Source organism: Panicum virgatum, chromosome 7K (assembly GCF_016808335.1).
Source record: "Panicum virgatum strain AP13 chromosome 7K, P.virgatum_v5, whole genome shotgun sequence".
NCBI classification, from domain to species: domain Eukaryota; kingdom Viridiplantae; phylum Streptophyta; class Magnoliopsida; order Poales; family Poaceae; genus Panicum; species Panicum virgatum.
This window is the reverse complement of record NC_053142.1, coordinates 2,174,824-2,202,771: the sequence shown is the minus strand read 5'-3', so window position 1 is coordinate 2,202,771 and position 27,948 is coordinate 2,174,824. Positions and strand designations below refer to the sequence as shown.

At 43.1% G+C, this 27,948-nt stretch overlaps 1 pseudogene across 1 annotated transcript; it reads right to left on the bottom strand.

The window, feature by feature from the left end:
* Positions 1–16,104: 16,104 nt before the first annotated feature.
* Positions 16,105–27,129, bottom strand: LOC120639533 (annotated as a pseudogene). The gene is made up of 10 exons (XR_005661478.1): positions 26,878–27,129; positions 26,384–26,796; positions 26,033–26,319; positions 25,854–25,915; positions 22,254–23,810; positions 20,928–20,978; positions 17,696–20,839; positions 16,795–16,890; positions 16,623–16,702; positions 16,105–16,536 (listed from the first exon to the last, which is right to left on the bottom strand). The product of XR_005661478.1 is annotated as an rRNA 2'-O-methyltransferase fibrillarin 1-like (transcript).
* Between the last annotated feature and the right edge of the window lie 819 nt (positions 27,130–27,948).

Here is a 27,948-nt window from a genome sequence, read left to right as displayed (position 1 = left end):
ATACCATTCTTGGGAGTGTACGAAAAGACAAAAGATACAGTAGAAGCACGTCAAGAATTGCAACGTATGGAAGAACGAGATGCCTTACATCCACAACAGCGAGATAATGGACGACAATACTTAAGTCCTGCCAGCTATACTCTTAGGAAGGAAGAGAAAGAAACCATGTTTGACTGCTTGAGCAGTATAAAGGTTCCATCTGGATACTCATCCAATATAAAAGGAATCTTAAATTTGGCAGAGAAGAAATTTACAAATCTCAATTCCCATGACTGCCATGTGCTTATGACCGAACTACTTCCGGTTGTGCTGTGGGGGATTCTGCCTGATAACGTCCAGTTAACCATCGTGAAGCTATGTGTCTTCCTCAACGCAGTTTCTCAGAAGATAATTGACCCGGAGAATTTGATAAAGCTGCAAAACGATGTGGTGCAATGTCTTGTTGGCTTTGATCTGATATTTCCACCATCTTTCTTCAACATCATGACACATCTTCTAGTGCATCTTGTGAAAGAGATTGATATCCTCGGACCAGTATTTCTACACAACATGTTCCCATTCGAAAAGTTCATGGGGGTACTCAAGAAATGTGTTCGTAATCGAGCTCGTCCAGAAGGAAGCATCGCCAGTGCCTACGGAACTGAGGAGGTCATTGCCTTTTGTGTTGACTTTATTGATGACCTTAAACCGATTGGAGTCCCTGAATCGCAATATGAGGGGAGACTAATTGGAAAGGGTACATTAGGAAAGAAATCTTATGTCTGCACCGATGATTTCTCATTCAAGAAAGTGCATTATACAATTCTTCAACAATCATCCTTGGTTGACCCATATATCGAGGAACACAAGAAAATTCTGCTCTCCAAATTCTCGGAAAAGTCTGAGGCATGGATTACACGTGAGCACATGAACACTTTCTGCAGCTGGTTGTGGAAGCATCTAATGCATAACATGGATATAAGTGAACAACTGTTCTTATTGGCTAGGGGACCATCTTGGAATATCTTAACATACCAAGGGTACGAGATAAATGGAAACACATTTTATACGACAGCCCAAGACAAAAAGAGTACCAATCAAAACAGCGGTGTTCGTATGGATGCCACGGACAATAATAGAAAAAAGGACACATATTACGGCTACATTGAAGAGATATGGGAGCTGGATTACGGTCCCAATTTCAAGGTGCCTCTATTTCGTTGCCAATGGGTTAAGCTATCTGAAGGAGGGGTAACAAAAGATAAGTATGGGATGACAATAGTTGATCACAACAATCTTGGGTATAGAGACGAGCCATTTGTCCTAGCCCAGGATGTCGCTCAGGTTTTCTACATTAAGGACATATCCAGCAAGCCAAAGAAGGGGATAAACAAGCAAAAGAATGAGTCTAAGCGCCACATAGTTCTATCAGGAAAGAGAAACATCGTTGGAGTGGAGGACAAGACAGACTTGTCAGAAGAATATAATAATTTTGTTGTCATTCCACCTTTCGAAGTAAATGCTGATCCATGCATCCTGCTAGCCAATGATGATGCTCCATACTTGCGCCGTGATCATAATCAAGGGACATTTGTGAAGAGAAAGTCTGTTACCACTAATCCTTCATGTACTTGAATCATTTTATATTATTGTATAAAAAAGTAATCGCAATTCGAATACTTTTATTATATATGTACTGTACAATTATACTTTATGTGTTATATATATCATTTTTTTATATTTTTCACTTAATTACTAGACTCAATTATAATTTTCATTCAATAATGGATTACTCAACTAATTTTATTTATTTCATGAAATTACATTCACATTAACACACTATACTCTCTCACTAACACACACAATCTCACTAACACAGACACATTATCTCTCAAACTCACACACTACTCATTAATATCATGAAATTGCTTAATTTTATGTAAAATTCACTTTTTAAATGTTAATACCGTGATAGAATCCACTTTCTGTCGAAAAACAATAGTTTGAAAAAGTTTGTTCACCTAATATATTTTTGCATGGTCAAAATAACAAATATGATTTCAAAAAAGTTAGATATTTCGTTGACCCAATCACTTGAATGAAAATTAATTATTTTTGTTGCGTGTATCAAGTTTATATAGAGATAAGAAATTTTGTTCCATAATTTTTGGAATCAAAATTTATTAACTGAATTAACAAATGAAAGCCTGTTTTAAAAGAGAAGTAAAAAAGAAACAAAAACAAACATAAGATTTGGCGGGAATGAGGAAAAACGGGCCCCTTTTGTCCCGGGTGGTAGATCCACCCGGGACTAAAGGTAGGCCGCGGGCTGGGAATTTTCCTGGCCCGCCCAAAAACACCTTTTGTCCCGGTTGGAGCCACGACCCGGGACAAAAGGCCCTTTTGTCCGGGGTGGTGGCTTCAGCCGGGACAAACAAAAGGCCCTTTTGTCCCGGGTGGTGGCTTCAGCTGAGACAAAAGCCCCCCCTTTTGTCCCGGGTGAAGCCACCACCCGGGATAAAAGGGCCTTTTGTCCCGGGTCGTGGCTTCACCCAGGACAAAAGGGGACCCCCTATATATGTCCCTTCTTCCTCCGCCTTCCTCCAACACTTGGGCACAGTTCTTGATCTGTGCCGCGCCGCCGCCATCTCCCCTGCTCCCATCGCGCCTCGTGCTCCGCCGCCGTCCCCGAGCGCCGTCGACGTCCCCCACCATCCCCGAGCGCCGCCCGAGCTTCGCCGCCTCCAAGCCCCGGCCGCCTTGGACGACGACCCCGCCAGGCCGCTCACCGGTGCGCCGCCGTCCTTCCCCCGTGCCACCTCGTCTTCGCCGCCATGGCCTCCACTCCGCGCGCGCCCTCATCTTCGCCGCCCCCGGCGGCCTCCACTGCACGCCGTCGCGCCGCCACCCTCTCTGCTGCGCGCCACCGCGCTGCCAGCTCCGCCTCGTCGTCCAGGGCCGCCGCCCTAGCTTTCCCCGCCTTGTGTGAGTGTGGCCGCCGGCATTTTCTTTTTTCTTTTAACATTTTATGTTTAATTTTGTTTTATATTAACTAGAATTCAATTATGCATATAGATATTTTTAGAATTATATTATGGATATAGTGTTTTATTTATTATATATTAAGTAGAATTGATTTAGAGAGACATTATTAGAATGCAATTATAGATATAGTGTTTTCTTTATTTATAGAAATATAGTGAGAATTAGAGAGAATTTATAGAGAAATAGAGAAGGAAATAGAGAATTAGAGATAATTTCTTTTATGATGTATTTATTATTTAATTATGTCATTCAAAGACTTTAATTATCATATATTCATTATTTAATTATTTCATTCAAAGACTTTAATTTATTATGTATTTATTATTTAATTATGTCATTCGAAGCCTTTAATTTATCATGTATTTATTATTTAATTATATCATTCGAAGCCTTAATTTATCATATATCTATTATTTAATTATGTCATTTATATTACTTCTCGAGCTCGCCAACTCGCGCTAACACACAATCGTTTCCGATAGTTTCCGATCGTTACCGATCTCGACCGAATCGTTTCCGATAGTTTCCGATCGTTACCGATACCGACCGAATTGTTTCCGATAGTTTCCGATCGTTGCCGATACCGACCGAATCGTTTCCGATAGTTTCCGATCGTTACCAATAGTTTCCTATCGTTACCGATCTAAATATGTGGATTATTTAGAGAATTTTTAAGGGTTTTATTTGTATTAATATTTTAGTTACGATGGACCCGCGATACACAGACGCGGAAGACGAACAGTCCCTGTTGAATATGATTGCCGAAGGTCAAGGAGATGTCCCTGAACAAGCTGATGATGGCAGCAACACCGACATATATTTGAATATGTCCGGTGATGAAATTGAGCCATCATCTATTCAGGATGACGCTGCTGGTGAACAAAGTGCTAATGTACATATCACAACTATACTTATTTGTAGTGAAAATCATATTTTCATCTGAATCTATATGAATACTATGAATGTTTTTTTATAGCCGTCTGGATCATCGTCGCAGCAGAAAAAGACGAAGCGAGGCCCGACAAAAAAGCTGGAAGGGCGGTTCATTATAACGGAAGTTGGTCCAGATGGCGAACCGATCGCTCCAGAAGCTGCCGCCAAAAAATTCATAAGACAATCTGGATGTATTGTCAGGGACCACATCCCGATCAGCTTCAGGCTCTGGAAAGCTTCCAATCCAAGCGAGGAACGGGATGCGGTACCCGAAAGAGAAAAAGAATGGTGCTGGCGGGAGCTTAAGAAAAACTTCACGGTTCTAGCTGAATCTGAAGAGATATGCAAGCGCTGGACCCTGAGTAAGATGGCCGAACAGCTGCAATCATTTAAGAAAATTTTGACGAAGAAATATATCAAGACCGGGACCACAACCGTATTTACCGACGAGCTCGAAAAGCTCAGGGGTCACTGGGATGCATTTGTGGAATACAAGTCTTCAGAGGTTGGGCTTCAGAAGGTGCAGAAGGCCAAAGACAAGGAGGCTACAAGCTTGCAATACCGAAATGGGAGAAGATGGAACAGGATCTGCTTGACAGAGGCATCCAACCTGCGACCATGAACTGGCCTAAAAGGTCAAGGACAGGGTTTTATGGTCACGGGGGAAGCTTGGACCCATTGACTAGGGACTGCATCTATGGGCCAAAGATCCAGCTAGCAGCCCAGAGGCTACAGGAGGCCATACAAGCAGCGGCCGAGGGAACATTCCAGCCGGATAGAGAGAGGGACGAGCTGACTTATGCCCTTGGGAATCCAGAGCATCCGGGCCGCACAAGAGGCAAAGGCGTGGTTCCGTGGAAGTATGGGTTCAGGGATTACATTGAATCATATAGAAGCCGGCAAAGAAGAAAGAATGATGAGCGGGAGCACTTGCGAAGGCTAGAGGAACGGCTCATGTCAGACAATCAAAGACTGGAGGAAGAGGTTCAACACCCAGTGGCCATAGCAATGAGCCAGCAACAGCAAGCGCAAACGGTGCCTCCAGAGCCTAATGTCGCAGCCGATCATATGTCTCAGCGGAAAAGCAGCTGCGCTTCCATATATGTCGCAGTCGAGCCAACGGGGATCCAGGCCGCAGTTGAAGCGACAGCCTCGCAGCGATTTCCAGTGGATGAGATCACCCAGCGGACACCTTGTGACCTGCAGACTGCCATTAAGAACTTAATGTTCACTGTTGCGTACGGTACCGCCATGCCAATCCAACCAGGCGACGTGTACCACGGGTAGCAAATTCCGACAGGATATATAAGAGTTGACGTGGAGCAGGTGTGCCAGGGTTGGGAGATGCTCGAGCTTGATATTCCTGGAGGCGATGGGGAGAGGACACTAGCAGAAGCCATTCATGGCTACATCCTATGGGATAAGCGCTACATTGTCCTAAAGTCGGATGATCGAACACCAAGACCGGCATCTCAGCATGCCTCTCCAAGGCCATTATCTTCGCAAAACCCCCCAAGGGCAGCACTGTCTCAGCAAGGTTCACCGGCACATTCTCCATCACCATCATCTCATGCGCCGATGAACACTCAAGCATCACCGTCGCCTCCATGGTCACCCCCTCCGCCGCCGGGAAAGAAGCAGAAACAGCCGCCGGCAAAGAAGGTAGCTGCACCGGCTAAGGAGCCTCCAAAGAAGAAGGAAAAGAAGAAGAAAACCATGGAGGCTCCTATTAAACCCTGGGACATGAGCCTTGAAGAATGCGATCGGATAACTCAAGAAAGAGTTAAAGGGCACTTCAAGCCGAAGTCGAAGCCGAAGCCCGAGAAAGTGATAAATCCGGTAGATTTGAAATTTTTTAAGGGAATGTGCGAAGCAAATAAGAGAAAATTCATTCCGAGAGATCCCCCTTCAGACTACAAATGCACAATTATCAAAACTACTGAGAAAAAGAAGAGACAATCAAAGTCGTCGTCGTCCGACGTTCCACAGCTCGGAGCCCAAAAGAAACAATCAATAGAGCCTCTCGTAGTGGGATAGACGACGCAACAACAAGACATTGTTACATTTTTGAAAGAATCAAACCTGACGGCGGCTCAGATTGCAGGGGGAGAAGATATTCCAAAGGCCGATGTGGTCGTCAAATGGACGTATGAGCTGGGCAAATCTCTTGTACCCCCCGAAGTAGTGTCCGTGCTTCCAACGCAAATGTATAAGCTGCACCAGCACTACATGCGTTCGATGGCCGATTGCATCTTCATGCAGGGTGCAAAGATTAAAGATGACGATTTCTTATGGGGGGAGGCCATTATATGGATAAACTGGGAAGAAAATTACCAACTATTCCATCAGGAGGACCTCGACATCTCTATGGTCGGCTTGTGGGTTCTGTAAGTATTTTACTCTCCTTACGTATTGTTTTGCATGATCTCAACATACTGATCCCTTGATTTATTCGGTATCATGTAGAATGGAGATACAAACTTGCAAGAGAAAGGGATACTCTCACCTCGGCTTCATCGACCCAATTACTTGTAATTGGAGGATTCTACGCGACACTTCCGATGAGCTATTCCAAAACTTGTTCAAGTACATAAGCATTCATCACAACAAACAAATGATATTGTTTCCTTACAACTTTGCGTGAGTGATTCCTTCCGTCTAACTTTTTCTATTCTGTAATCGAATTGTTTAAACCTTAACTACCAAGAACTGCCTCCGTATAATCTTGCAGTGAACACTGGGTCCTAATTTTCATAATTCCCGAGAAGAGCGTACTCGTGGTTATGGACTCATTGAGAAATCCAGAACAATATGAAAATCTTCTTAACATGATGAAAAAGTAATTCTACCACTACTCCGTCGATGACCGATAATTTGAATCACTTTGTTACTTGACTATAATTGTTCTAATCATGCACAGGATTTGGAAACAATTCGCTAAAAATCATCCAGGCAAATTTGACAAGGAATCGAAGATCAAGACAGATTTTGCGGTACGCACTTGGATGATTCGTTGCACGATTCATTAGTTTTATTATATATTCATGTAAATACCTGATAATTTCTTCTCTCTTAAAGTGTATGAGGCAGAAACAAGGCACTAATTTATGCGCATACTATGTATGCGAGAACATCCATGGTCTGGTAGGTCCTCCAAGGGCCTGTACAGATTGGGAGGAGGAAGTAAGTAAAAAACTTGTTAATATTTGAACTCGTATTTTAATTAGTCGAAATTAATTATCCCCTTTTTTCATAGGTCGAGGAGATGCGCGATAAACTCATACCGAAGGAAAAGATTATGGCGATTCAAGAACAATTGTCCGGATTTATTGTTGAGCAAGTCCTCGATCCAAAAGGCGAATTCTACTATGATGGACTATCTAATATTGACAATCACAACAAATATGATAATATACGTGTATATATATAATTAAGAACGAATATACCTATGTAAATATATATGTGTGTGTATGTATTATATTTCTATTTATGAGTATGTATGTATCATATATTTAAGCCCTCCAATAATATATATGTGTATATATATATATATGTTTATATATGGAAACTATCTAGGACAAATATTATATAAGTAACTATATATATGTATATATTAGTGGAGATCTTACACACTGAATTCCAATACATAAGTTTAATTGAAATGTAAAAGTATAATCGAAATAGAAAACCAATTGAGAAAAGAGGAATAGAAAAAAAATGGACCTTTTGTCCCGGTTGGTAACACCAACCGGGACAAAAGGGTGCGCCAGGCACGTGGCGCTGGCAGCACCTTTTGTCCCGGTTGGTGTTACCAACCGGGACAAAAGGGTGCTTTTTGTCCCGGTTGCCAGACCCGGGACAAAAGGGCACCCTCTTCTGTCCCGGCCTGGCGTTCCCGGTTGGGAAACCGGGACAACAGAGGTTTCCCAACTGGGACAAATTAGCGTTTCTATAGTAGTGTATATACGTATAAGTTAGTGAACTTTGCTTGAAATGGTTGGGTTAAATGAATCAGGAAAAATTAGGCCGAGCTTCGTTGGTAATTTTCTGATCAATCGTGCACTGCACGACTCGTCAAGGCTTCCCTCGCAAGCCTTGAACCGAGCCAGGCCTTTGGCCTTTGGCTTATATATACATGAGACCTTGGCACTTAAACTTCACCAAGTCCACTTCAATCGAACCAGCACCAAAGTAGAGAGAGATGGATAACAAGGAGAGTAGCTTGTTTGTGAGGTTGATCCATGAGATGGATGAGGATGAGGAGATGGAATGGCAGACACCAGCCATCTTGCAAGGCCGAGGTGTAGGTGGATCGCATCACCGCCATGGGTCAGTTTCAGGCCGCGTGAGTGTCGAGCGTGATCATTTCGGCAGGATGCTAGGATTCAGGTGGACTACTTCTTCGATGCTCCAGTGTATATAGAAGCTCAGTTTCATAGGAGGTGATGTAATGTTCTTGTAAACTTTTTTTGCAAACAAGTTCATATTGAGAATGTGAATAAAAAGTCTCTGAATGACTAGCAGGTTTCAACTGAGGTGACATGTATTCCTTCGCATCGTTGAGGCGGTGTAGGGAGTGGACCCCAATTTTGTGCAGAAGGCCGAGTGCACCGGCATCCTTGTGCTTACTGCACTCCAGAAAGCGGTGGCCACCATTCGCATTCTTGCGTATGGTGTCCCTGGGATGTAGTGGATGAGTATGTTTGAATCGGTGAGAGTATTGTACATAAGGACTTTAAGCACTTCTGCAAGGCTGTGATAACGACTTTTGAAGCCGTTTACCTACGCCCCCACCGCCGACGACCAAGCACGTCTCCTTCACATAGCTGAGAACTGTGGCTTTCCAGGTATGCTTGGCAGCATTGACTGCATGCACTGGGAGTGGTGCAACTGCCCTACCACTTGGAAGGGTATGTTCACTGGCAGGGGCAAGCACCCTTTGATGATCCTCGAGGCAGTGGCCTCGTACGATCTCTGGATATGGCATTGCATACTTTGGCTTGTCCGGGAGCAACAATGACATCAATGTATTGCACCATTCTCCTATTTTCTCTAGGCCTGTTAGTGTAGATAGCCCTCCAATTAGTTTCACTGTTAATGGGAACAACTATGACATGGGGTACTACCTTGCGGATGGTATATACCCCGATTGGCCTGCCTTCGTTAAGACAGTTAGGCATCTGACCGAGTTGTAGACATAGTATTTTGTAGCTCGTCAGGAAGGGGCACGAAAGGACATAGAATGAGCGATTGGTGTTCTCCAATCGAGAGGGCAGTGGTGAGAGGCCCGGGATATGGGTGGTCTCGTTCACAGATTAGTGACATCATGACATCGTGCATTATTATGCATAATATGATAGTTGAGGATGAGAGAGGTTTATGTCACACTCGTTTTTAAGGACAAAACCGAATGCATAACTATATGTATGTCAGGATCAAGTTTCATACCTATAGAGACTTCATAAGTGAATAATCAGTAATAGTATCATGAAAAGACAACTAAAAGACTATAAAGATTATCCGAGATTTACAGCTTATCCTGGAAATGCAGACTTCAATCTTCACAGGCAATCGACCGGGGGTTGCGTCCGCCTAGAACTCAGCATCATCTTCAAAAGACTTCTGTTACCACCGGTAATTGGTCGATCAAGAAATGAGCCGAAAGTGTTTAATGGGCCAGTACAGGCCGTCCAAGGGAGAGACAGTTGCAACCTATGGAAAGAGCCGATAGGCTCTATCTTTAGAAATAGAGATAGATTAGATTCGAATCATTTAAAATAGGGTTTGTTTTAGATGTAGCATTCAAGTCTACGGACTATAAATATGTAACTAAACCCTACGGAATAAATCGACGACAGACGTTCCCAAGCAGCGGTTGTCTCCACATTCTATCGGCGCATCGCCACCCCTAAGCTTTAGGGTTCTTTGAGGTAAGCATCATGCTGCTCTAATAATTCTCTCGTAGTCTTGTTAGGGCTTCATGGCTCATGCCTGTTACCATGGTGGATCTCGTACTAAGCTTTTTTGTTGGCGAGATCCGCTAGTTATCCTGTGCGCCTGTGCTTCATGCTAATAGATCGGTTAGCCGTACTGTTCGGAGCACGCTACCTAGCCGTTTGTTACAATCCACGACATGCCTGCAACACGTGCAGGCGACTTGCTGATAGGATAGCGTGTACGAACACCCTGCCTAGCATGTCTTTGATGGGTCAGTTTGTGTGGATGGGCTTCCTTGGAGGCCTTGGTTATGTTCATGCACGCTTAGATTGTTTTCTTCCATGCATAGCAAGAGCCGATCTGAATAGATAGATCGTCTATATCATGGTCTAGAGCAGGTTTTATTCTTTACAGATGCGCTTCATTCTTTATTCTATCCGATGCATCTACGATCGGCAGATTTGCCGATAGACCTATGTGGGTCTCCCGATCGGCTGATTTGTCGATACGATGCCATGGGGTTGACGGTGCCGATCCGAGCGATCCGGCAGGAATTTAACGTTTACTCTCGTGTGATACTGGGAAAGCTAGAGTCGACCGCCGCATCTTTCATCCCTTCCTGGCTGCAGGTCAAGCCAGGTGGCACGCCCTGATCACCGCCGGCTGGACCCACACGGAGCACCGGTCCGAGCCGTACTAGGAGATGCGAGCGTAGCAGCAGCATGATCTCCCGGCTCGTCGTGTGCCGGCGGCCGGACGACCGCTCGCCGATTTCCCGCGACGACACATTCTTGGCACGCCCAGTGGGACCAAACAGTTAGCACCATGCCTCCGAAGACAGTCAGCCTCAAGATCGTCGAACAAGACGATGGGACCTTCATCCCCGAGGGAAAGTGTAACACCCCGATTTTAAATTCAGCATTTTATAATAAATTTAGTTGGCCTTAATTAAGTTTCTAAGGTTTTTAATTGCTTAGCTTGCATTTAATTAATTTTTATTTCACAAGTAATTAAAATTTATTTTAGGTTAAACATGTTTGTGCATTCATGCTGGTGCATTTATTTTATTGGTTTGAGTGCATAGGAGTTGAATTCAAATTTTATTTGAATTCAAATTAGATTTGAGTTGAGTTTGAAAAAGGAAAGGGAATAGAAAAGGTGAAAGAAAAAAGAGGAAGGAAAACCAGCCCAAATCCGCAAGCAGCCCAGCCATCTCCTCCTTGCTTTTTCCCCGTGAGCCCAGCACCGCGGCCCAGCTCGCCCCGCCTCCCGCTCGGCCCGCTACCGCCTTCAGCCCAGCCGCCCGAGCTCGGCCCCCTTGCTCATTCTTTCCCCTGGGCCAACCCCCTCTTTCCCCCTGGGCCGACCCCCTCTTTCCCCCGGCCCAAACTCGCCGCGAGGCCCAGCTCCCGCGCGCTTCCGCTCCAGCCCGCGTTCGCTCGCCCGTGCGCTCGCGCCCGACCGACAGGGCGGCCCCACTCGTCAGCCAGTGCGCCCGCTCGCTCGCGCTCGGCCGCTCGCCCGTTCACCCCGCTCTGCATCTGACCTCCCGGTCCCACGCGCCAGCGCCCTCTCCTCCCTTCCTTTCTTCCTCCTCACGCCGGGACTCCTCTGTGCTGCTCCGCGTTGCTCGCGTCGCGACCCCGCTGCCCCGTGGACCACCCCAGCTCCGCCGGCCCACTGGCCAGCCGCACCCACGCTCTCACCTTCTAGAAGCCATATCCCGAGCACCCGCGATCGCAGGCCGTTGCTCGCGATCCGTTTTCCTCCCGCAGAATCTGCGCCGAACTTCGCCGAGATCCCCGGCGCTCACCTTCCTTCGCCGCGCACCACGATCACCGGCCCTGCCCTCTTTAAACCCTGCACCGAGACTCCTGCGCCGCATATTGTCTTCCTGCGCAGCCCCGAACCCAAAGCACGCCGCGCCGCACCTTGCTACGCCGTGCCACCGCTCTACGCCGCCGCGGCCACACCGCTCCGCTACAACACATGCCACCCCGTGCCCCGCAATAGCTCCGATGTAGGCTCACGAAGCTCTCTGAATCCTCAGCACCGGCCCTAAGCCTCTGCATCGCCGGAATCGCGCCGAGCCCCCAACTCCGGTAAGCACCGAGCTCCGAGCAATTCCTCACCGCTGGTGGCCCTTAACTCATCCTGACCCCTTGTACACCTCCGCAGCAACACCACGCATCGACCCGAGGGGATCAGAAGCCCGGAGCGCCCCTGCACCTCCCTCTCCGCGAGCGCAGCACCGATCTCCACCGCACGACCTCGACGGCAGTGACCTTACGCTGTGGCTTCACCTGATCTCGACCCTCGGTAAGCACCCCAGGGCCCCATGTTTCCTTTTGCGCTAGGTTAATTAGTCCGTAGGCCACCCCCAGCTACCGGCACGACGTGCGCCGGCGCTCCGCCGTCGCGCACGCCATGGCTCCACCGTGGCAGAGTCTCTGCAGCACGGCAACACCCCACGCGAGCCTTGCACTAGCTCGCCTTCATGTTGCGCAAGCTTCATGACCTCTCCACGCCCACTTCCCAGCACCAGAATGGCACGGACGCCGCACGCCGGTGTTCAGCCGCCGCGCAGCCCCGCAGTTCGCCGTGGCGAACTCACTACCGTGCCACCCAGCGTCGTGCGAGCCTTGCATCATCTTGCACTTGCTTCACTGAGCCTTCACGCGCCCTTTGCACCCTTGAACTAGCCCTGGAGCAGTCCACACGCCGCACGCCGGCGAGAACCACCGCGCATAGCCGCCGCCGTAGTCGCGCTCGCCGCTTTGAGCCCTGCTGTGCCTAGCTGATGCCTCAGGTGGATCACGCATGGCGTGATGACCCTCCTAGACCCAAGCCCGGGTCAATTTGACCCCCGGAGCACCGTTTACGGTGAACTCCGGCGAGCCCGAGCGCAGTGCCGCCGCGGAAAGATGCCACCGGCGAGTCCCACCGCCGACCCCGTCGCTGTGTTGTTTCCCGACCGTCCGATCAGAAACCAGCGCACGAGATTAGATCTAGACTCAGATCGGGTCCGGTTCGTCAGATCTAGATCCAACGGCTCAGATCCACGCGTACCGGTTCGGCCTGGCAGTTTTGCTAAAGAGCCCCTGGGTTTTCTCAAAATCAACCCGCAGCCATTTTTAGTTCAAAAGTAGTTCCAGATAAGCCCTGTTTTTAACGTTTAGGCCCTTGAGCTTTTTAGAATTAGGATCCGCAGTCTAGCCCGCGTGTTTTTACGCGCTGACCCCCAGATCTACCCGTTAATTATGTTTAGGTCCCTGGTTTTTACGCAGAACCCCCTGGAGCTTTAGTTTTTCTCGCAGTTTAGTCCCTGAACCTAATTTTAGCTCTGGTTTTCACGTTTTAGCTCCGTTTTAGTTGGTTTTCGCGCCCACGCGATCGTTGTAACGCGTAGAATAGTTTTAGATCAGTTTTATGCACTGTTTTTATATAATGTTGTACTGTTTCTTAGCATTTGCTTTTGTTTGCATGTATGTGCTTTTTCTCTATGATTGTTTCGGCGTTGCGATCGTGATTAGACGCCGAGCGACCGGAGGAGTACCAGGAGCCAGCTTCGGAGCCCTTTCAGCAGTTTGAGCAGCAGGAGAACTTTGAGGAAGGCAAGTATAACATGAACGTCCTATCACCTTTAAATACATTTTCATACTGCATTTTAATACTGTATGCCTATAAGGATTTCCTAGCCACATTTATCCTTTATATACACCTTGGGTTGCATTTTGGTTAGTTGTGCTAGGTGTTGCACTCTCACACATATTTATGGTCCTTTTTAATTAATTTTGCTAATGGTCTTATGCAACTTAATTCTGAGCGTTACCCTCGGTGCTGTGTGCTTGAGTGGTGTATGTCTCCTTAAAATATGTTTTTCTAGAAACTTGGTTTATGGGGCTCGCACTATGTTTTATGCTAGCTACTCTCCATAAGAACCATACGTCATTAGAGCGACAACCTAGGACAACCGTGCAACCACAAGACTAGAATGGGACGGTCTTGGCTTACTAATTAGGTTATTTTGATTTGAGAGTAACTTACCTGCGGGGCAAGGGTGGTAAGCTTCTATGTACCTCGCGCTACGAGGCTTCGTTTGTGCTGTGTGCTTGACGCCCTCGAGGTCTGCTCCATAGTTGCTGATCCATAATCTTCTCACCAGCAGAGTCATTGTTGGACTTGTCTTCACTCTTTGTATCACTTCTCGAGCGACCGCGCTTACTTTTAGGCTTCTTCTAACCAGCAACGTCGTTGGACTTGTCTTCACTCTTCAGCTTACCCCTTTGGCGATCACCCCCACTTTTAGGCTTCTTCTCATCAGCAGATTCAATGGCGGACGGACCAGCCTCATTCATCGATCTGATCAATCACAGAACCATAGTGATAAAAAATTTCCCTAAAAACTAATCAGTTTCCGTTGCAGCTTCAGACATTCTAAGCGGAGCAAAAACAATATACTAGTAACAGATTGCTGCTACTAGACAGATTCTAGGTACAAGAAGGAAAATGTATATCTACTGGAGTTGTGGTCCGAAAATTCCCAAAATTTTCCAAAATGTTGCTTAGATAATTATGTACAACTTTTCTAGTCAAGCCCAGGTCTAAAACAGATCCTAAGATGAGCATAACCTTATGTGATTGACTAATGGTCAACAAAGAAAATAGAATGTCTAGAGAGAGATTGTTTCGAGTACCAGGAACAATCTACTTGGCCAAAAATTCTTAAAAGTTTACAGAAGCTTCTTGGTTAAGTTATATACAACTTTCGTGTTGAACTTTTTCTCAGAAAGTGCCTCTAAGTTTGTCGAAAAATTTAAGTGGCCCGACTGCTACAACTTAGGCAGAATCGCTAGTAATTGAAAACTCCTTAGGTTCTTTACTGTAAATTATTCTGAAAATTTTCAAATTTTTACAGCATGTAGTGAATTTGTTTTGTGATATTTCTTTCCACAGATTCGACTTAAGATCAGGTCATTTACTATCCCTAAAAATTTGTGTTTCACAGTTTTCAGCCAATAACATCTAGAGATTTCCTTATGATCTTTTTCAATTTCATTCCTTTTTAGCCTTTTCGTGATATTCTTCACATTTTGATTGCATGCACGTCCTATTCGTCCTCACATAAGAAAAAATTGCCAAATAGCTTTGGTCTTCCATGGTTAGTTTCGGTGGCATACATAATACATCTCAGTGGCGGAGGGCAGCCAAAAAATTAAGTATGGCGGGATAGATAAATGCTAAGAAATTGAGAGAGAAACGCTATGAATATGACTTTGTTTAGATTGAAAACAAGTTCGTATCCATTGAATTATTTTGGCCAAGGTATGACAGCTGCCACTCCTTGCCACATGGGGTCCTCCGCCACTGATACGTCTCTCTTTATATATATAACTAGGCGATTAACTAGTCATCCTAGGTTGATCAATTCGTGGTTAGCGTACCTACAGAAGATGGACAATGTATATCTCAATGAACCTTTCGTGCCAGCACTCATAAAAATGTTCTCATTCATTACCGATCGCTATAGAACCAGCATCCATACAATTCTCACTATATGGACAACATTAAGCATACGCTATCGAGATAGCGTATTAACTAAGTACCGTCGTAGACGGGGAATCAAATTTCCAATTTCGAACCATTACTCCCCATATAATCAACCGATGGTTGGTATATGGACAGCAACTCAAGTAGGCCACTACTTGAGCTCAGCGTTCGGCTCGCTTCACCGATGGGAAGGTCAAACTCTCTCAGCTGACTGAACAATCATACCTTCGCGGCGACGGTAGATACCATATTTAAAGGCAAAATTTAAATACTGAAAGTAATGTGCTGAAAGTCAATTATATTTCAAGCTACCTTAATCATACCCTTACATCCGCTAGGGCTTCTTCTTCGCACATACGCGCTTAGAGGAGCGCACCACGTCAGCTTTATGTGTTCCTACCGTCAGATTGAGTTCCAGGAAAACATCAACCGTTGGATAAGCAAGCTGCTGTCAGGAAACCTCCAGAGAAAGCATGTGCACGTCCCGTGCATCCAGAAGGCTCCCGCAGAACTAAACGTGGCACAAGCTAGATGGCCCTTTTGGCAGTATAAAAGGACCAGCGATGGGGACCTCTCCCATTGTTTCTGACATCACCACCACAACAGAACTCAAAAAAGAGCGCCAGCAAAAAGCAAGTGCACTGGATCCAAAGGAAAGCAGGTACGAATCAGAAGCTTTTTTAACTTTTACTCTTCTAATTACTACAAGTAACTTGAGACTTCTAAAATTCCTACCGGAGAGAAGAAAAGAGATAGATCAGTCTAATTGGAAAAAAAAAATCCAAGCTCGCCCACCTGCTAGAGATTCAATAATCTCCTGCTGCTAAGAGAACGACAGAAAAAAAAAAAGCACTTTCATGATGAAAGTCCCCTTTAGCAATAATGGGGATCACATTGGTTCTCTTCTTTGCCATATTTGACAAGATCCCTACCACTCCTATCTCCTGCTGCTAAGAGAACGACAGAAAAAAAAAGCACTTTCATGATGAAAGTCCCCTTTAGCAATAATGGGGATCACATTGGTTCTCTTCTTTGCCATATTGACAAGATCCCTACCACTCCTGTGAGAGAACTCAACAGCATAGACCAACCCTTTCCTGCAGAAGTGACAAATATCTTTAAGGCAGCATACTAAAAAAAAAAGCATGGATCATTAACAGATTTAAATGATAGGGAACTCACTGGTCCAACAATATCAGACCCATGAGACAGTTGTGCCAGAAGTAGCACCGAGATACAGCACACGAGTACCAGGAGCCTACATAATGAACAGATTTTCAGCTGCGAACAGGTTAAAAAAACAAAAAGTGCAGGTTAAAAAAACAAATAGTGCACACTCTGTCAACTTACAATCCAGATGTTGTCAACACCACCAAGCACAGCAGCAGCCAGCTTGGAATGGAAGGGGTTCCACACCCTGTATTCAACCTTTGTCCCATCCTCATTCTGTAGGAGTGAGTGGCACAACAGAATCAAACACTATCATAATATGATTATACAGCAAAGAAGTTCTTGATGATCACAAAAGAGAAGGGAAACTAAATCTATAAAGCAACAGAGGGCATAAGCTGTATGCTCACAGTAAAACAATTAAATCAACAGCAATTCAGCTTAGATTACTTCAAGCATATTAAAATGTTCCAAATCCATACAAACAATGTTGTTTATATGTAAGTATAGTTTCTAGATCTATCGCAAAAAAAAAATTCCTAAAATGATATTTCCAATACTGCACACAACAATATCTTCAGGTGCCACAAAGGCATGTTTCTAATATAATATATTCATTACTGCACATAAGAATATGCAATAGCTCTGAAATAGTAGGTTGTGCCACTTCCTCTTCACTGTACAGGCTGTAATCTGAACTGTGTTAATAAACTTTAATTGTATTGTACATATAATGATATCTTCTATTTAGCTCGACTAATTAGCACTATGTAAAAGTGAATTTTCAATGTACTGATGTTTTTAATCTTTTTTTTAATGCATACATCCATGACCTATGCATATAGATATGGGAAAAAGAAAAAGAAATTTAGACATCATTGCAACCAGTAACTTATTTGGAGAAAATACTAAAATAAGACACGACGAAAGGATTAAAAAAAAGAGGAAGATGTTCAATAACTCAGAGGGATCAAACAAAAAATTATGCATAGATAGATTTCTATCCCCCCATAATGGAATGGTCGAATTTCCATCACAGTATATCCAACAGCTAAAAGAATCATACACAGAAAGATCATACCTCGGCAAACCAGAATACAAATGTACACATTGTAATGCTATTTTCTGGTTTAATGAACGCAATAAATCCATGACAAGGCACAATAACTTGCAACCAGTGTATTCAAACTGCTGCAAAAATGGCAAAATCAAAATACCAAAGTATAGAGATCCTCCACCTTATCTAAATGAATTGTTACATCAAAAGAAGGATAGCAGATCCAGACATTTTCTACAAAAAATACGACAATATAATAGTATGTTTGCGTTTACATCTATGGGTGGAAATATCGATAAAAAAATAAATGATGGTGACAGACCCTATGTCTTTCGTGTCAACGGACAGATACATCATCGAATAGGATCATTGCTACCCTTGCCGAACAATTGCCCAAAATTTGCAGAACTATATATATTTGATACAAAGAATGAAATTGAGAATAGAATCAGGGCCTTAACAAAAGAAGAACCAGACGAGCAAAATCTAGATCCAGAAATAGTAAAAGGCCTACAAAGAATGCTAGACCAATATAATCCATTAGTAAAAATCTTTCGCCAGGCTCGTGATTTTGTCGAAGAACATAAAGGCATTGATATAAGTATTAGAATATTAGGTGCTGATAAAAGCGATAGAATTCAATATGAAATACCACATCAAGAAGAATTAGCTATATTAATTGTAGGTGACTTATCTCTGGAGAACTACAAACGAGATATTATTGTTAGCACACACAACAATGGTCTACAGCGGATATCTATTTTTCATCCAGCATATATGCCGCTACAATACCCGCTCCTATTCCCATATGGAGAACGAGGCTTCCAGCTAGGTATAAAGTACCAAGGACCAAACCTTAACCAAAAGGGAGAAAACTCTAAGAGAGAGACAATAACTATGCATGAATTTCTAAAATACCATGTGCATTACAGACCTGATCAACCTAATCCTTGGTTATGCTATGGCCGACTATCAAAGCAAATAATAGTAGATGGTCGAGCAATGGAAGATGAAGATCGACTTGATTACATTATTAGAAACCAATCTAAATTACGAGCTGAATATATTCAAGGTGTTTTCGATGCTGTAGAAAAAGGAATATATGATGCAAGCCAAATAGGCAAAAAAGTGTTACTACCATCTAGCCATGTTGGATCAAGACGATATATAGTACAAAATTACCATGACGGTATTGCTATTTGTTGTGTCTATGGACCGCCAGATCTTTTTATTACATTCACTTGCAACCCAAAATGGACTGAAATAACATCATGTTTGTTACCCGATCAACACGCAAATGATAGACCAGATATTATTGTCTGTGTTTTCTATATGAAACTGCAACAACTTTTGGATGACTTACATTCAGGAAAAATATTTGGCCCTATACTAGCACTTCTGTATTCTATAGAATTTCAAAAAAGAGGACTACCGCATGTTCACATATTAGTTTGGTTAGACAAGAACGGTTATGAAGTAACTTCAGAAACAATAGATTCTTGGATATCTGCTGAAATAGTAGATCCTGAGATAGATCCTTTAGGATATACTCTTGTTGCCGAGCATATGATGCATGGACCATGTGGAGAGAAAAACTGGAATTGTCCATGCATGAAGAAAGGCAAATGCTCCAAATTTTATCCCAAAGATTTTGTAGAGAACACCACATTCTCTGAGAATGGTTTCACAATATATCGAAGAAGGAACAATGGGATTTTCATAAGAAGGGAGCAACACAACTTGGACAATAGATGGGTTGTGCCGCATAATTTGATACTATTAAAAAGATACCAAGCCCACATAAATGTTGAGTATGTAAACAAGAGTAGAGTTCTGAAATACCTATGCAAATATGTAAACAAGGGACCTGATCGAGCACAGGTCATATTCGAAAAAATAAAAAAAGAACAAGAACCACCTCTAAACAAGGAAACAGACACTATAGATGAGATACAAGAGTATCTAGACTGCAGGTATATATGCGAACAAGATGCTCTTTGGAGATTATTAGGATATGAAATACATTATCATTGGCCACCTGTAGAAAGATTACCGGTTCATCTACCATTGATGAATATCGTTAAGATGAAATCAGATGAAAAACTGGCTCAAATAGCTAAAGATCCAAACTATGCAAAAACAATGCTCACTGAATGGTTTACTGCAAATAAAGAGCATAAAGATGCAAGAGAATTAACATACTATGAATTCCCAAGAAAGTGGCGCTGGGATGGAGCACAGAAGCAATGGAAAAAAAGACAACATGGTTTCAAAATCGGAAGGCTCTATTATGTTAACCCAGCTGAAGGTGAAAGATTCTATTTAAGAATGCTTCTAATGATTGTTAAAGGTGCTAAAAGCTATGAAGAAATACGAACATATAATGGTGTCCTGTACCAAACATTTAAAGAGGCTTGTGCAGCTAGAGGATTATTGGATGATGACAAGGAGTGGTATCATACATATCATGAAGCAACCAATTGGGCAACATCTTTTCAACTACGTAATCTATTTGTTATAATGCTAACATATTGTCAAATAAAAGATGAAAAAGAATTTTTCAATGCAACATGGCATACAATGGTTGATGACATACCGAAAAACCTCATTCAAAAATACCACCCTATTAAATATGCACCCTCTGAATTTGAACTGCAGCAATGTTTACTTGAAGAACTCGAAGAGTTATTCTCTAAGAATGGCCAAGAAATAAATGCTTACAATTTACCCAAGGGACACAGCACAAAGAAAGTTGATAACATAAACAGACTAATCCAAGAAGAAATGAGCTATGATACAAAGTACTTAGAAGAAGAAGCAAACAAATTATATGTACAACTAAACAAAGATCAAAATAAAGCTTTTCATAGCATTGTTAATTCTGTGCTTGCAAGCAATGGAAATTTCTATTTTGTCTCTGGACATGGAGGAACTGGAAAAATATTTTTATGGAAGGCCATCGTATCATATCTTAGAGCTAGAAAAAAGATTGTTCTTACAGTTGCATCATCAGGAGTCGCTTCTTTGCTACTTCCAAATGGACGAACAGCTCACTCAAGATTTCGTATACCAATAGATTTGGACCAATTATCAATGTGTGACATAAAAAGAGGAACAAACCTGGCAAAGCTTCTTATTGATACCGATCTTATTATATGGGATGAAGCCCTAATGACAAATAAACAATGCTTTGAAGCACTTGATAGATCCCTTAGAGATATAATAGGAGAAACAAATGAAAAGGCTTTGGACACACCTTTTGGAGGCAAAGTGGTGGTCCTAGGAGGAGATCCAAAACAGATACTACCTGTTATAGAGAATGGGACAAAAGAACAAATAATAAATGCTTCTATCATTACTTCATACCTTTGGAGCCATGTAAATATTCTATTTCTTTCTGAAAATATGCGATTAAGAAAAAATGACATATCAAAAGAAGACTATGAAGAGCTCGTTTCATTTAATAATTGGATCCTTGCCATTGGAAATGGACTATATAACAAAAACAATGACAATGCATCTGACTCCACAGTCATTGAAATTCCAAAAGAATTTTTAATACAAGCAAAAGAGATCAAAATTCAAGCATTGGTTGAATCAACTTATCCTGACCTGCAAACTAAGTACACTGATCCTGATTATATCAAGAAAAGAGCTATATTAGCAACTACAAATGATGTTGATGAAATAAATGATTATATCATCTCTCTACTACCTGCACTAGAGAGAGAATATTATAGTGCAGATAGCATATCTAAATGCACCGACACTCCTAATGATGCTAATATTCTATACCCCGTTGAGTACCTTAACACTCTGAATGCAAACAATTTTCCTCCTCATAGACTTAAACTTAAAATTGGCACTCCTGTTATGCTTCTAAGAAATCTAAATCAAAATTTAGGACTATGCAATGGAACAAGAATCATGATAACCCACTAGGAGATACAGTTATTGAAGGAACAATAATAACCGGTACACATGTTGGTGAAAAAACACACATACCCCGTATAAATCTAACTACTAAAGGTAATAGATGGCCTTTCACATTATGTCGGCGCCAGTTTCCAATCAAAGTTTGCTATTCTATGACTATAAATAAAAGTCAGGGACAGACACTTTCAAATGTTGGGTTATATTTAAAGAAAAGGTGTTCACACATGGCCAGCTATATGTAGCTATCTCACGAGTCAGAGAGAAAAGAGGACTCAAAATACTAATAGAAAATGATGATGGCTCATGTGGAACTATGACGGAAAATATAGTGTACAATGAAGTACTGCAAGCTATTGATGCTTGCAACAGAATGCATTTATGCTATTTTTAAATTACTTTTTGCTTGCAGATGAGCATTACACCACTATCACAAGTTCGACCAAGAATATACACCTATACCATCTGTGTTCAAATATCACGGGTTTGGGAATTTCATGGCAAAAATGATGATGATGCAATCAAGCATTTGGATCTTGTGGTTATCGATCAAAAGGTATATTTACCGTCCTTTCAACACATTCAATATTTATTTTCTGATAGTTATAATCTTACCGTTTATCATAACTTAAATCAATAACATACTGACCTGTTACTTTTATAGGGAACCGCAATGTATGCTGAAGTTCCTCCAGAGGCCATATCAGCACTTCGACCACAGCTGCAGGAGAACAAAATATTAATCATGAGAAAAATTTATATTGACAATGCAAAGCAATCATACAAACCAGTACGTGCAATGTATATGATCAGATTGCATCCAAAGACTGTGCTTCAAGAGGTGAATCCAGAACCACAAGATTTCCCAAAATATACATTCCATCTCACACCATTTACAGAGCTACCACAACTCGAAGGAAACAATGAGTATTTCATTGGTACTGTTGTTTCTCTCTCTTTTCTAATAGTAAAAAAAATTAAACATTCCAACAAATTAAGATTGATGAAATTATAACCTACAGATGTCATTGGACGCATTACGGCTCTTTCTGATCCAACAATGTTTTCAACCAACAGTGGAGCAATACGCATGAAAAGGCTGATCCACCTTATGGATCTAAGGTAAAATACTTATTCCTTTTTTGATAATAATCTAACGAATTTAGAATACAGCAATACACCCCCACTATAACATAATTACAATTTAATGAAGGGGAAATAAAATTGAGGTATCCCTATGGGGACCAAGAGCAGAGGAATTCCCAGGAGAACAAATCTTTAGAGCCAGTGAAAAGAATCATATCATTGCTATCTTTGTTGGAACATCAGTTAAATCCTATGGCGGATCAACCCCTTTCCTCAGCGGCACAGCTGCATGCCGCTGGTATATAAATCTACCAGAGATCAATGAAATCAACGCATTCTATGCAAGGTAAATTGTAATCCTTTGTATAATCTACCTTTCATTTAAAAAAATGCAATACCTTTTATTCTACATGTATACAGTCACCCTTGCACTTAACTAAGCTCTGACTTTTATATTTGCAGTATTGGTGAACACTCCCAGCCAACCCAAAAGCTTCATATTCAGACGATGAACGAGATGCAGAGCAAGATTGAACAGAAATCACTTTTGGAAATGAAATCAATCGATCCGTTTGAGGACTCGGTAAGATACTCTACATCACTCTCAAACTAAAAAAAAATTAAATTGCTTTCACCTAACTTATATAGTTACTTAATAATGCTTATATTTTCAGACCAAACGTTTCGAATGCACCATCACAGTGACAAGAATTTCAGACAATGAATCTTGGTGCTACCAAGGATGCACAAAATGTAATACATCGACAAGACATGAAGGAAACTCTTATATTTGCAAGCAAGGCCATATCTCCTCTCAGATGACAAATAGGTACACTCTATGCAATAATATTTCAAAACACAACTCATTGCATTTTATCAGCATCTATAACCTACACTGTAAACAGGTATAAAATATCTCTATATGGCACTGATGGCACTTGTGAGCTGGAATTTATGCTCTTTGATGAGAGAGGAACATCACTTATTGGCAAAACTGCAGATAGATTGATAAGACAAAACAACAGATCTGAATTACCACCAGAGATATCAGCAATTGTAGGAGAAAAACTCACGGTTGTCATCAAGGTGTTCCCGGCAAAAAGTATTCACAAAAGAGGACCTAACAAAGACAACAAAGATCCAACATTCGATATTCTCAGTATCAAAAAGAGGCATGGAAAAGATCTACTTCTTTCTATGTTCAAAAATGAAGAAGCTACTTCTCTCCTAGGCACTAGCTCATCTCAAAATCCAAAGCTACCCCTGCTGGAACCAATAGAGCAAACAAACGAAGAAATAAAGGTACAACTTTCTTCTCAGATATCCTTACTATAAATCTTGGTGCATAAAATCAAATATCACATCTATATTACTATGTAGACCTCTGGATCAGAAGCAGCATCGCCTTATGATTCGCAACTTATGGAGATTGACCAGACTAGGTTCGCTTCATTTATACCCTTTTTGTATAGCTTTCTGCAGAATATACAAGTTTTTGTCATAATGTATGTTCTAATCCATTGTGTTACAGCTCTTTTGACAACCTCAGCCTACCACACAAGAGTCTTCAGTGCAGCGGATGACTCTGACAGGGTAACTAATTTGAACATCAGATAATATCCAAAGATACAAATATAGATACTTCACACTTTACCTAACCTACACTACTTCTTTATATAGGAAGGTACACATGGTGGTGACCAGCTCAGTCTTCGCGAAAGCATCAAAGAGGAAAAAGAATTAGATACTACCAGACGTAGAAGGCCATCTCGAGTTCTACTTCCGAAAGCAACAAACTTTTGCTTCATGGAGCCTGATAGCAGCAGCTTGGCTACTTAGCAACAGCTTGGCTGCAGTTGTGTATCTGAATCTTTTGCTGTATATATATATATATATATATATAGCTGCTTCATAGCAACTCAGCTGCAGCTACGCTTTTAAGGTCACCTTTTGTACTAACAAAAGACAGGCTATGAACCAGACTCTACATGATCGTATAACAATAATATTTCTCTAATCGTTTGGTTAATAGTACGCAGCCATGTACCAATCCATGGGACCTTTAGTAGTCTCTGCCATGCTTCGTTCCTACTCTAGGCTTAGACATTCCTTTCTCAGTGCTTCCTGCACTTGTGATCTATGGAGTCCAAGCTGCAATACAACCCTTAATTCTCATGAACCATGGCAGATTACTCTAGCGTCCCAGTTCCAATCCCTCGGAGCCTTATCTGATAAAAAGGATGCAACTGTGCCAAAATCAGAATATTCTAAAGGGCGGAATCAAAGAATTTTACTGAGGAAAAAGCTGGTCTCTTTGCTTCAGTTCAAGTAACCAATTCAGCTTCTAACTGGGCCTTTCAGGGCTGTGTATGTTGATTTTATATGATGGAGTGGAAAATGCTTATACTTTATTTCCTGGGAGTTAGGAAATTCATTTTTCATGTTTTAACTTCGCAACTAGAATTATTGATGGTTAATGTTTGGGTCCCTGGCATGGCAATGTCTGAGAATTTGGGGTGTGTTCCTAGGCCCTGTTTGGTTTGCGTAGCACGAGTAGCGCACACGATTCCCGAGAAAAGAATCTCACATGCATGGAGTACTAAACGAAGTTTATTTGCAAAACCTTTTCACGGATGGGTGTAACTTTTCACAACGAATCTAATGGCAGTAATTAATCGATGATTGGCTACAGTGATGCTACAGTAACCATCCTCTAATCGTGCGGTCAAAGGCCTCATTAGGTTCGTCTCGCGAAGTAGTGCAGGGTTGTGGAGTTAGTTTTATAAATTGCCTTTATTTAGTACCCCTAATTATTGGTCAAAATTTTTGTGCTACTTGTGCTACTTCAAACCAAACAGGGCCCTAGAATTGGGATTAATTCCCAAAGCATCCGAAAAAGGAAAAAATACTGCTAGCCTAGGTCTAAAAAAAAACTAGCATGTAATGAATGTGTAGTGTGCACTATGTCTCTATTTTTTTCTCCACAACATCTGAAAGTATCAATTATTGTATATACAGAGATCACATTCATACCTTTTTCTGTTTAAAGTTTGTTGTGACAAACTTAAATTGCCTTATTGTGTTCCATTGAGGAGCGAGGAATAGAGGTTAATACTCCTATAAAGTTGCCATGCCAAAATTATCATATTGAATCAATTCTCACCTAAGCTTTCTGCTCGTTTTCATCAGTAATGTTCTAGCTGTCCAGTAGAAGTAGAAAGTTTCCTGCGATATGGGGGCAAGGATTACTACTCTTCTGTGATTTCTTAGTTGTGCTAAAAATGGTAGTGCCAAAGTTCCAATCTTGATTGGTGCAGAATATACATAACAAAAGATAATTACCGATCACAGGTTCTGTCGCAATTGGACAGCAAGATAACCCTGAATAGGCACCATCGGTCCTTATGGAAACAAAACATTTCAAAATGGAACAAAAATGGACTACCTCCCCGGATCAACGAAGGCAAAGCAGAATTCTGGAACGAGGGAGATAAAACCGATTGGATAGCATGGCCGAAACCATACCACACGCACCAACGTCTGCAAATTTGGAGAACCCAAGATGGCAACAGACGCAGTCTTTTAATGCTCAAAGAAACAGGGAAGAAGCACGGATCGAGATGAGAGACCTGCGCAAGCAAAGGTCCTCTATTACCACACGAAAAATTTGAAGGGGGAAAAGACAGGACGAACCCGCTTGCTGTGTGCAGAAGCATCCGCTGTTCTTCGGGTTGGTCGTCCGCCGAGGAGGGCAGAGAGCGCGGCCGCTGAGGGGAGGCGAGGCAAACCAGCAGGCAATGCCGCCCCTCCGCGCGTTGCTCCTGCGGTCTCACGGCATGGCCGGCCGGTCACTCCTTAATCCAGAGCCGGCGGCCGAGCTGCGACGGGTTGACAACGCCGGGGATGCGGGCCCCGACCGCCATGAGCAGCCGCGAAACCTCCGCGTAGCGCCTGCTCGACTCGGGCGCGGGGACGGCAAGGGCGGGTTCCTTCTCCTTCCGCCCCGACGGCTGCAGCCTCCGCTCGCCGAGGAGCGTGCTGCGCCGTAGGAACTCGTGCGCCAGGTACCCGGCCAGCAGCCTGTTGCCGCCCGCGCCGCCGACGACCTGGAGAGAAATTTCTTCCATCACGAATGAACAGCGTGTGTATAGATCCAGTAATCTCATGAAGATGTAGAGTTTCCTCACCTAGGAGCGCCGCCGCCGGCAGCCCCGGACCCGGGAGAGACAAGGCGACCGCCGCCGCCGGGAGCCCGGGACCCGAGCGAGCGCGACACGACGGAGCGCCGCCACCGGGAGCCCCGGATCCGGGCGATGGCGAGGCGAGGTAGCAGAGGCAAGGGAGTGCCACCGTAGGGAGCTCAGCTCCGGATCCGGGGGAGGGCGAGGCGAGGGAGCGGCACGAACAAGACGACGAGGGAGCCTCAGGTTGTAGATAAGGCATCGAACAGCACCACCCCTAAGGCTTTCTCCAACCATTCTCCCATCCAACTCCCCCCAAACGTACTATTTACTATATTTTACTACATCCCTCCAAAAAATTCCTCCCCCTATAACTCTTTCTCTCCAACCATTCTCCCCATATCTATTCTCCCTATATACTATCACTCATTAACTAACTATTTATTTAATGTTTTTGAATTTAAAAAAAATCATACAGTATTTGTACTGCCATAATACATATTATCATCGTGTTACGGGGCTCAAACAAGATTAATATCGCGAAGAAACAGTGTGATTAGAGATATAGGGGGAGTTGAAACTCCCCCCATACGTGGGGGGAGATTCATCTCTCCCCCTAAGTAGGGGGAGCTGTGGGGGGAGCCGTTGGAGCGCCCGCTCCCCCCCAAAGCCCCCCTACGTAGGGTGGGGGGCGGCTTACGGTGAGCCGTTGGAGCTCGCCTAAGCAGACGGTAGAATACTAAGCCACAAGCTGATCTGGGCCATGCAAACGAACTGCCCAACAGTGCGCGCGGTGCTTTCTAGTTATGTCCTAAACTCTTTCCTTAAGTATTCAACGTTATTTTCAAAAACTTAATTGCTTTGAAGTCAAGTTTTAATGGTTTCTTATTTAGAAAACTGGGTGTATTCTCTGGTATGTTTTGCTTAGCTCTGATACCAGCTGTGGCGGAACCGCTTCAAATAACACAGCTAAAACGCGCTAATCATCGTTTTTCATGTCATATCACTCTTGCATAAATCATAGCATCATTCTAATGCATCCGATCATTCATGCATTATAGTGACCGAGCCGTCGGA